Source organism: Mastomys coucha, unplaced genomic scaffold (genome assembly GCF_008632895.1).
Source record: "Mastomys coucha isolate ucsf_1 unplaced genomic scaffold, UCSF_Mcou_1 pScaffold23, whole genome shotgun sequence".
Taxonomy (NCBI): domain Eukaryota; kingdom Metazoa; phylum Chordata; class Mammalia; order Rodentia; family Muridae; genus Mastomys; species Mastomys coucha.
Genome location: NW_022196906.1, coordinates 103,893,883 through 103,903,121, shown reverse-complemented (window position 1 = coordinate 103,903,121; position 9,239 = coordinate 103,893,883). Strand labels below are relative to the sequence as shown.

The window sequence follows — 9,239 nt, the reverse complement described above, 5'->3', positions numbered from 1 at the left end:
ACAGGTGAGATGGCTCAGCCAGTAAGAGCACTGACTGCTTTCCGAAGGTCCTGAGTTCAGATCCCAGCAACCACATGGTGGCTCACAACCACACATAATGAGATCTGACGCCCTCTTCTGTTGTGTCTGAAGACAACAGCTACAGTGAATTACTCCTGAGCGAGCAGAGAAACCCTGTCTCGAAAAAATTTTTAAAAAGGCACTTCTCATGCCAAGTCATTGCTTTCTAACTGAAATGGCTTTTGAATACCAGTTATATTTACCACACAAGTGATATATATGGCCATCAGTGTGGAATCCCTACGTAGGAGTGAATTACAGGTCAAAACCAATCAACAATCCAAAAGCTTGAAAACCATTCCTCTAACACAGCTCTCAAGGACATTCAACAAACCTTCATTACTTCAAGAATAAGCCAATAGATTTTTGGTTCTTCAAGGTTTGCTGAATTTTTTTTTTTTTTTTTCAGTTTTTCAAGACAGAGTTTCTCTGTATAGCCCTGGCTGTCCTGGAACTCACTGTAGATCAAGTTGGCCTTGAACTCAGAAATCCACCTGCCTCTGCCTCCCAAGCGCTGCGATTAAAGGTGTGCCACCACTGCTCGGCTTGCTGAATTTTGTGATGATTTTAGTAAATGCCAACCTGAACTAGATGATTTTGAATTTCAATCACTTCTCCTTTCTCTGCCTCCAAGTGCAGTGATAACAGATGTGCACCACCATATTTACCACCATATTTAGCTCCATAAGGTTTCAAATTGAAGTTAATATTAGCAAAGTGCTAAACATTTAAGATAAAAGACCCAAAAATGAAATTAAAAATGTTTAGCTTCAGAAGTCTTCAAATTGAAATTAATATTAATGAAGCACTAAGCAATTAGGATAAAGAATCCAAAAATGAAACTAAAAAATAACTAGGAGTTGGGCTACTCCAAAGACTTAAAAATAAAAGGATCACTATGGCTACATTTGAAACTAATACAGGTAATCAAAACTTCAGGGCCAACTTGTGGTAGAGGGATGGGACAGTGAGTATGTAGTTTCTTTGAGGGGTGATGAGAATGTTCCAAAATTGACTGTATTTATGTTTGTTTATATGTGAACATAGGCCATTCATTTGTACACTTTAGGGGTGGGAGGAATTAAACTGTGCAGCATATACAAATATATCTCAATACAACTGGTACCAAAACAAAAGAGGGGACTGGGAAGACAGACAGCACCAGATACATAAGTGTCTTCCAATTTTTTTTTTCACTTAACTCATTTTCTGTGTATGGACATTCGCCTGCAAGTATGTCTGGTACCCATGGAAGAAGTCAGGAGGGAGGCATTGGAGAGAAGGAAGGAAAGGGAAGGATAAAGGAAATTCAGAGACTATCAATTGAGAAAGCATAAACAATTCTCTCAGAGATGAAAATTGGCTCCACTTTTAAAAGGGAACAAGAGCTCAAGATTCTGTTCTTGAAGAGGGAGGGACACTGATTCTGTTCCCAGCACCCAAGAGAGAGATCCAACACATTTGGCCTACATGAACACTACATTCATAAACACACATACATAACTGAAAATGAATCTTTAAAAAAAGCTAAACAGATTATCTTTTTGAGATGGCAAGTGGAGCTGGGGCTGGAATCTAGCTAGGTAGAGCCTTGTGTATGGTAGGTACCCTCACTGAACTATAATCCCAAGCATCAGTTAAACTCAATAATTAAACCTGATCCCTTGAAAGGACATTAATGTTCACTCTTTTGTTATTTCCCTACTACTGACTTTCAGTATAGTCACTTTCAAAACAAAATTTCACTTTTAATACTGGTCTCTCTTGGAACTTTTGTTGATCTTGTCAATAAAGAAAGAAACTGGGCCCGGCAGTGGTGGAGCACGCCTTTAATCCCAGCACTTGGGAGGCAGAGGCAGGTGGATTTCTAAATTCAAGGCCAGCCCAGTCTACAGAGTGAGTTCCGGGACAGCCAGGGCTATACAGAGAAACCCTGTCTCGAAAAAACAAAAAAAGAAAAAGAAAAAAAAGAAACTGGCCCAGGAAAGGTGAGGCATTTCTTTAATCCCAGCACTCAGGAGGCAGAGGCAGGCAGATTTCTGAGTTCCAGCCCAGCCTGGTCTATAGAGCAAGTTCCAGAATAGCCAGTGCTACACAGAAATGCTATCTCAAAAAAAATTAAAAATAAAATAAAATAAAATGAAAAGAGGGAAAGAGGGATAGAGAAGGGGAAAAGGAAAGGAACAAAAAAGGAAAGGATAGGAATGAAAAGCCATGACTTAGATCAATCTAAAAGTATACCATAAAACCTATAAATAGGGCTGTAGGGAGCACTGACTGTTCTTCCAGCAGACCTGAATTCAATTCCGAGGACCCACATGACAGCTCACAACTATCTAAATATGACTTCTATCTTCCCAGGCTTCCTACACTCTCACACAAATGTACATTCAGGCAATGCACATGAAAACAATAATTATTTTTTAAAAAACTATGAATAAATTTTATATATCTAAACATACAAAAATAAATCCTTATCCAAGAAAACACTGGTTTAAAATGAACAAAATAACCCTTCAACCCAGCTTATTCTAAAATTCCTTAACCATGGCAATTCCAGTTAGACCATTTGAAGATCTCAGGGTCAAAACCTACATCCTTCAACTAGTTTCAAGGACATGATACCAGAGCATGGTCTGTTGTATTTTCTAGTCAAAATGTTAACTACAAGTCACATACACACACACAAATGATAAATTACATTTGGAATATAATAAGTACTTCCTAAATACTCGTCTTTCTTATGTGAGACCCTAGTATATACTGAATACATTATACTTAATGAAGGAGATCTCATTCAAGCAGATTCTCAAACTATCCCTAATGGGATAGATTTTAAAAAGGAACTGGGCAACTAAAAAGAAAGTATGAATAGCAAGCAGAGTAAAGGTCTTACTTGGCTTTTGTTTGTATTTTTATGAGGTAGGGTCCCACTCTGTGTCCCTGGCTGGCCTGAAACTCACTCTGTAGCCCAGTCTGATCTCAAACTCACAGAGATCCATCTGCTTCTGCCACTGAGATTAAAGCTGTACACAACATCCAGCTACAAGTCCTATTTGTGATTTTTGGCTTCACTAGACGAGTCAGCCAACTGTGGAATTGTCTTTATTCAGAAGCAACAAGTGAATGAATGGGGATTAAAAAGATCATAGAGTAAGCCTTCTAGCAAATATGAAATCACTATAGGTCACATAGGCCCTATAGGTCACATAGGCCCTATAGGTCACATAGGATGGAGAAAGCTTAGTGATTATCCTAGAATATAGGTGGATTTGATCCAAAACAAGTTTAATGATGATTTCAGCTCAGAATTCAAAGTGGCTATGAGGATGGAGTGGTGTTGCCAGTTGTTTGAAAGTGGAAACTAGAAGATCAGTTCAAGGTCAGGTTGGGCTACATGAAATAGTCACAAAAAAAAAAAAAAAGGAAAGGAAAATACAACAAAATTTTTTATGCTATCTTGTCAATTTGACCCAAAAAAAGAACTAAAGAGAAAATAATTTCTTGTGGACAGGTGAGATAGCTCATGAAGTAACGGTGCTTGCTTGCCATCGAGCCTGACAACTTGAGTCTGCTCCCTGAACCCTTCTTGGTAAAGGGGAGAGGACTACAGTGAGCTGTCTTCTTACTACACTACACACACCCACGCCATGGTACATACAAAATACAATGTAAAATACTGTTTTAAATTGTATAACCTTAAACACATAGCGAACTAGTGAATGTGAGTTCAATTCCCGGGCCTTGCATGGTGGAAAGAGATTCTTCTCTGTCCTCCATTCATTTGTCTATTGTCTAAGTGGGTGTGTGTTCCTGTACAAGTCACATTTAGTTACGCCTGCTACATGAAGCTAGATAGGTAATACTAAAAATCCCAAATATAAAATATGTATTTCCTAATCAACCTAAACTTCTGAAAATACAGAAAAACTACTATGGAAAAGACTCAAATAACTGTGGCTTGTGTTTTTGCAAATTCTAGCAAAAAATTAATGCTAGGGCTCACTGACACAAACTATTAGTATCTATTTCCTCCAAGAATGAAGAAAGCCATCATCATCTCTTTTGAAGAGTATAATGACCCCTTTTCAAATATTATGAAAAATGAGCAATTTTTTTTTTGTCAAAAAAGCATGAGCACATGCCTAAATCACAGCTCTTAGAAGATTGAGGTAGAATGAGCAGGAATCCAAGTCTTACATAGTAAATTCAAGGCTCTCCTGGGCTATGTGCTGGGAGTAGAGACTCATACTTATAATTCCAGCACTACCACAAGCTTGAAGCCAGCCTAGACCACAGAGTGTAAGGCCATATGTTAAAACATAAAAGCATTTTAAAAGTATGTGTATGGGCTAGAGAGATGGCTCAACAATTAAGAGCACTGACTGCTCTTCCAGAGATCCTGAGTTCAATCCTAGCAACCACACGGTGGCTCACAACCATCTGTAATGGGATCCAATGCACTCTCTGGTGTCTAAAGACAGCTGCAGTGTACTCATATAAATAAAAAATAAATAGGTAAATACTTATAAAAACGTATTATGTATATGGCCCTTTTGCCTGCATGTATGTCTTTGTACTATGTGCATTCAGCAGTGTCAAAGGAATTGAATCCCCTGGAACTATATAGTTACTGATAGTTGTGAGCCACCATATAGGTGCTAGGGCTCTGGATCTGGAAGAGCAACTAGTGCTCTCAACCCATTAGTTATCTCTGCAGCCCAAAAACTTTTGTTGTTGTTTTGAGACAGTCTTACTATGAACTCCTGGCTGGCCTGGAACTCCTGGAGACCTGTCTGCCTCTGCCCTCTCTAGTACCAGAGAGGAAAGAGGTGATCAGACTTTTACAGGAATGCAGCAGTTTCTACAGAAAACACCATTCTGACAACACTTCAATATATGCAAAAAATAAAATAAAATTCTTTAATTTGGATCTCTAAGTAGTACCTTCCCACAATTTTAAAGGTTATTGCCAGCCGGGCAGTGGTGGCACATGCCTTTAATCCCAGCACTTGGGAGGCAGAGGCAGGCAGATTTCTGAGTTTGAGGCCAGCCTGGTCTAGAGAGTGAGTTCCAGGACAGCCAGGGCTACACAGAGAAACCCTGTCTCAAAAACAAAAAAACAAAAAAACAAAAAACAAAACAAAAACAAAAAATTTGGGGCTGGAGAGATGGCTCAGCGGGTGAGAGCACTGACTGTTCTTCCAAAGGTCCTGAGTTCAAATCCCAGCAACCACATGGTGGCTCACAACCATCTGTCCAACTATAGTGTACTCATATACTTAAAATAAGTAAATAAATTAAAAAAAATAAAGGTTATTGCCTTAATTCTCTAATTATGTCAATTAGTAATAACACTACTGATTTTATAAATAATGAGATTCTCAGCTCAGCCCAGAACTCATAGCTATTTTGTGGTAAAATAAGATGATGCCTTAGTCTTCTATATCTAGTTATAGTAACCCACCTACTATTGACACTATATTGTGTGTTACTAGTAACTGCAATGTTATTTTAGTGAATTGGCCTCTGGCTCTTAAACCAATGCACTGTTGAAAGACAACAATGTCCTTGACTGGTATCTCTGAATTAAACTGCTTCATTTGACTCTGAGGCATCTCAGGAAGCCTCCCTTATACAGAGCACAGAAAGTTGTTCTGAATGTCCTTCAAATATTTCCTTTGTCCCAATTATAAATGTTATCTCACTTTAGCTTGCTAAAGAACAGCTGTCTGGGTAGCCTGCTGACACTCTTAAAATATACCCAGCCCAAACAGCCTGCTAAAAGAGAACTTGCTAAGTTGGCTTCGTACTAGGTAACTGTCTATAAGAGACTCATTTTTGGTCATTCAAACTGACCTTTTCTTTTAGGCATACAACTACATATAATACTAATGTCCTGGATTAAGAAAATCAGACATGATTAAAACACTAAGGTTTCCAAATTTTTAACCTAGAGCCTCCGGCATGACAAGCAAGTGCCCTTGCACACTGTACACCCAGCTCAATGACAAAAACTTTTTTTTTTTTGATAATTCAAGGGTATGGTGAAATAAGCTATGGTAAAAAAGTACAAACTTTTAGAAAGCGATTGCATAAATATATAAAAAGTTTTAAATTTATAAATCTTTTGATTCAGTAATTACATATGTACTAAAGAATCTTAGCATAACATGCCTGGTATTGGTACATGCCTATATATCCCAGCACTTTGGAGATGGAGGCAAAAAAAAAAAAAAAAATCAGAGTTTAAAAAAAACAGCTCTGACTATATAAGACACAGTCTCAAATTATTATTATTATCAATATATAGAAACATATACCTATCTACCTTACAATGTAAAGAAGTTTGGAAGGTAGATAAAGCAAATCTGTAATCTAGTATTTAAATCTAGTACTAGGTAGGCTGAGCAGATTGAGGCCAGCCTGAGCTACTACAAAACAAAACCCTGACTCAATAAATAAATAAGAATGTGAAAGAATGTTTAATTTTCACCCATTTGTGGTCTTAATATAGAATTGTACAGTCACTTTGGAAAAGTCTATTAATTCCAGCAATTCCAGGTTAAAAATAGGTACCAGCGGGGCGGTGGTGGCACACGCCTTTAATCCCAGCACTTGGGAGGCAGAGGCAGGTGGATTTCTGAGTTTAAGGCCAGCCTGGTCTACAGAGTGAGTTCCAGGACAGCCAGGGCTACACAGAGAAACCCTGTCTCGAAAAAAATAAATAAATAAATAAATAAATAAAAATAGGTACCAACTTTTGGCTCTCAGCTCAGAGAAGACCAAGGTGCAACTTTCTTTGGTTAGCCCAAATCCCAGTCCACCCCGGTCCAAACAACACCAGCCTTTTCCACCATGCCACAGGAGTTGAACCCCATGATATCAAAGTACACCAGAAGTGAGGTCAGTGCCACATCCACCTTGACCCCCAAGACGGGTGCCATGATCAAAAAGAGAGAAAGAGAAACAGAAAGGAGAAGGGGAAGGGGAGGAGAAGGGGAGGGGAAGGGGAGGGAATGGGAAGGGAAGGGAAGGGAAGGGAAGGGGTGAGGTGGTGGTGATAATATCAAGGCAACTGATTGGCAAGGTCTGAGTATGACAGTGAAACTGACCACGCAGAACAGACCAGATAAGTTGTACTCGACCTCTGCCCTGACCATTAGAGCCCTCAATGAGCCATGAAGAGTGAAAGAAGAAAACAAACAAACCATGAAACACTGTAAATTTTGATGAGACTATCACTATTACCCAACAGATTGGGCACCTATTTTTAGCCAGAGGTCTTTCTAAAATTATTAAGTAGATCCTGAAAATTACAGTCTATAGGCTATAATGTGGATGACCATCACCCATAAGTGATATTGACTGTAACCTGGTCTTGACTACTTTGAGTTCTTTTTTCTACCCTTTATCCTCCAGATTTCACTCACTAACACTAAACAGGAAAGAAAGGATAGAGAGGGGTAAGAGAGGAGAGGAGAGAGACCCCAGAATCTAATTTCCTTTTATTTCTTCTTTAAGCATAAACCAACCCAAGCATATACCTCCCCAAAATTCCAAATGTCACACAATCCCCAAAACTATCTGCAGCTGCCAAAACCACACCTCTGCTAGAGCATGAGGCAAATCACAGTCAGCTGCAGCAGACTGTCCAAAGCAGCTCCACATCCCTGTACCTGGGATTAAAACGAAAGTATATTCTTACATTTCTGTGTTTTCAAAGAAACCAAAATTCAAGAATTCTCACTACAATCAACAGTGTTGTGATGGCCTGCCCAGCAACTAGAAAATATTTCAATAAAAGACCATCTAGCCAGGCATAGTGACACACCTTTAATCCCAGCAGTGACAGAGGCAGGTGGATCACTGTGAATTCAAGAGACAGCCTGGTCTACAGAGGTAGTTCTAAGATAGCCAGACCTACACTGAGAAACACTGACAAGAGATGGGAGGGGATGGATGTTCAAGATAAATATAAACTGCAAGACAAGGGAGAAGATCCTGTGAAAAAAGGAGACTTCAGCTATGTAAGATTCACGCCTGCAACCTCAGCACTTAGAAAGTAAGGCAGTGGGAGCAGGGATTTAAGGCTAGCCCAGAGCAGGAAACACTGGTCCCCAAATTAAAATAACAAAATGGTAAAAAAAAATATAAAATAGGAGAGTTAGAAGAAAAACCATAATATAGGACTAGAGATGTTAATCCAAGGGTGGAGTGCTTGACTAATATTCACTATGTCATGGGTTCAAATACTAACACCTCATAAAACTAGGTGTGGTGTTTCAAGCCTATAATCCTAGAACTCTGGGAGTGAGAAGGATAAGAATTCCAGGCCATTTTCTACTACATAGTAAGTAGAGGCCAGCCTGAACTACTGCAGACCCTGCCAAAGGGAAAAGAAAGGTAGGGAACAAGCAGGAGGAAGTACAGGAAACAAGAGGGATGGAAAAACACTTTGGAAAGTGGAGAAAGATCTCTTCAAAGTCCAAGAGTAACAAAATTACAGTCAAGAATAGTGTCTGACTGCTGGGCAGTGATGGCACACACCTTTAATCCCAGCACTTGGGAGGCAGAGGCAGACAGATTTCTGAGTTCGAGGCCAGCCTGGTCTACAGAGTGAGTTCCAGGACAGCCAGGGCTACACAAAGAAACCCTGTCTCAAAAAACCAAAAAAAAATAGTGGCTGACTAGTTCTGTTGGTTTCATTGTTTTGGTATTTATTAATTATTACTTTTAAATATGTATATGTATCTATGCACACATATGTGAATGCAAGTGCCCAGAGGCCAAAAGCTTAGGATCTGCCTGTGGATGGAGTTACTGGTGGTGGTGGTAGGCCCACTATTGGTGCTGGGAACTCAGCATGAGCAGCACACACTTTCAACACTCAACTGCCTCCTCAGCCCTGTTTGGTTTTGGTGTTTTGTGGGGTTGGTTGTTGTTGTTGCTGTTTTTTCAAGCCAGGGTTTCTCTGTATAGCCATGGCTTTCCTGGAATTAGCTCTGTAGACAGAGATGGACTGCTTCTGCTTCTGCCTCCCAAATGCTGGGATTAAAGGAGTATGTCACCACCGCCCACCTTGTATTGTTTTTTTGAGATGGGATCTCATGTAGTCCAAATTAGCCTGAAACTTATCAATTCTTTTTTTTTTTCTTTTTGGTTTTTTTTTTTTTTTT

General features: G+C 39.4%; 1 protein-coding gene across 18 annotated transcripts in view; it reads right to left on the bottom strand.

Moving 5' to 3' along the window:
* Map4 (microtubule associated protein 4) overlaps positions 1–9,239 on the bottom strand; it is a 141,136-nt gene that overhangs the window by 118,718 nt on the left and 13,179 nt on the right. The window lies entirely within an intron of this gene.